Source organism: Chinchilla lanigera, unplaced genomic scaffold, assembly GCF_000276665.1.
Source record: "Chinchilla lanigera isolate Chin_1 unplaced genomic scaffold, ChiLan1.0 scaffold00072, whole genome shotgun sequence".
Classification (NCBI taxonomy): domain Eukaryota; kingdom Metazoa; phylum Chordata; class Mammalia; order Rodentia; family Chinchillidae; genus Chinchilla; species Chinchilla lanigera.
This window is the reverse complement of record NW_004955473.1, coordinates 3,289,035-3,291,846: the sequence shown is the minus strand read 5'-3', so window position 1 is coordinate 3,291,846 and position 2,812 is coordinate 3,289,035.

The window sequence follows — 2,812 nt, the reverse complement described above, 5'->3', positions numbered from 1 at the left end:
AATGAAAACTACAATATTCTGGAAAAAGAGATTGAACAAGATTTCAGTAAATGGAAAAATATCCTAGCTCATGGATAGGAAGAACCAACATTGTGAAAAGGGCCATAGTCCCAAACTGCTGTACAGATTCAATGCAATTCCCATTCAACTACCATTAGCATACCTCACAGATCTTGAGAAAACAAGCCTTAAATTCATTTGGAACCAGAAGAGACCCAGAATAGCAACTGAAACTGATAGCGTTCTTATACACAAACAACAAACACACTGAGAGAGAAATTAAGGAAACCATACCTTTCACAATAACATCCAAGAAAATGAAATATTTAGGAATCAATCTAACAAAAGAAGTCAAAGATCTCTTCAATGAAAACTACAGTACTGTGAAAAAAGAGATCAAAGAAGATTTCAGTAAATGGAGAAATATTTCTTCCTCATGGATAGGAACAACCAACATTGTGAAAATGGCCATACTACCAAAACTGCTGTACAGATTCATTGCAATTCCCATTGAACTACCATTAGCATACCTCACAGAATTCGAGAAGACATGCCTTAAATTCATCTGGAACCAGAAGAGACGCAGAATAGCAAAAGAAATCCTGGGCAACAACACAACTCAGGCGGACTCACAACCCCTGACTTGAAACTATACTACAAAGCTACTGTCATAAAATCAACCTGGTACTGGCTAAAAAACAGACCTGAGGATCAATGGATCAGACTGAAAGTAGCAGCCACAACCAAAAACACACTCAGCCACCTAATCTCTCATAAATGGGCCAAACAAACTCACTGGAAGAATGATAGCCTCTTTAATAAAAGGTACTGGGAAAATTGGCTTGGCACCTGCCAAAGAGTGAAAATAGACCCAAGCCTATCACCATGCACCAAACTCAAGTCAAAATTGTTCACAGACCTCTATATTAAAAAAGAAACACTGGGGCTGGGGATTTAGCTCAGCGGCAAAGCGCCTGCCTGGCAAGCACAAGGTCATGAGTTCGGTTCCCAGTACTGGAGAAAACCCCCCCCCACAAAAAAAAGAAACACTGAATCCATTGGAAGAGAAAGTAGGTAAAAACCTTGAAGACATAGGGGTAGGCAGAGAGTACATGAACAAAAACCAAACTGCATGTGAAACACTTTAAAGTATCAACATCTGGGATCTCATCCTACTGAAAAGTTTCTGCATATCTGAAGAAATCATAAAGAGTAAAAAGAAAACCCACAAACTTGGAAAAAATTTTAGCTGACTGTCCCTCAGACAAAGGACTTTTCTCTAGAACATAAAAAGAATTAAAAAATATTAGCCCTCCCCAATTCAAAGACCCAATCCAAAAATGGACAGCTGAGATGAATGCACACTTCTCAGATAAGGAAATACAAATGGCGAATAAATACATGAGAAAATGTTCAACATCATTAGTCATTGGAGAAATGCGAATTAAAACAACATTGAGACTTCATCTTACCCCAGTAAGAATGGCTAACATTAAGAAATCAACCAATAACAAATGCTGCCGAGGCTGTGGAGAAATAGGAACCCTTCTCCACTGCTGCTGGGAATGCAGACTGGTGAAACCACTGTGGAAATCAGTTTGGAGATTCCTCAGAAAACAAGGACTAGAAGTCCTACTCAACCCAGCTATGCCCCTTCTGGGCATTTTCCCAGAAGATCTAAAAACATCATGTCATAGTGATAGATACACACCTATCGTCATAGCAGCACAATTTGTAATTGCTAAATCATGGAAGCAGTGCAAATGTCCATCCACCAAGGATTGGATAAGAAAATTGTGATATTTTTATATAATGGAATATTACTCAGTTATACAGAATGATAAACTCGAGGCTTTTATAGGTAAATGGTCACAACTGGAGACCGTACTCATAAGTGAAATAAATCAGACCTGCATGTGCAAGCACCACATTGTCTCACTAGTGTAAAACCTGCAAGAGTTAATAAAAACTTGGAGGTATGATAGACATTGTGAAATGAAAGGAAAATGCTCAAGGGTAAAGTGCTACTGGGAGGTGGGAAAATAGAAGGAAAAGAAGGAGAAATCTTGTATGTTTCTATGTACAGGATTCTTAAAATAGTTGATTTACTGTCTTCTATTTCTTTGCCGAAAGAAACTGTTAGACTCCTTGATTGATTGATATTGCATGTCTCTATCTGTTTTCATAAGAAACCACTTTGAAGATATCAATATGTAATACAACAAGCATTGTTAATTTCCTACTACTTTGTATCTCTGTATTGTTTGTATTGTTCTTTTGCTATTTTGTAAAATGTTGTCTGTCTGTTAATGTTTTCCTCCTTTTATTTCTAAAAGAAAATATTTAAATAAATTAAGAGAGGATTTTTTCATTATGTTGACTGTTCTCATCAAAAAAGGAAAACAGTTTACTGAATTTATAACATATGTAACTGTAAAATGTATTATACTACACAGATGAAGGAAGGTGGTATACCACTTCATTGAAAGTAGACTATGGTAATTAAATGGATATTTTAAACCCTAGAACTACCATTGAACATAAAACAGAGGAATGGACAATAAATCAGTCAAAGATAAAAAGAAATACTGCAAAAATCTATTCAAGATTCAACATGGCTGAATAGAGGAGGAGAAACATTGGAGCTACTCAGAGAAAATCATCTAGAAACACAGGTAATTGGAAGAAATAGAGGGCCATACATCTTTTTTTTTTTTTTTTTTTTTTTTATTTTAAGGATAAGAGGAGGGAAACATTAACAGACATACAACATTTTACAAACTCACAAAGAGCCTCCTGCCTCAGTCTCCTA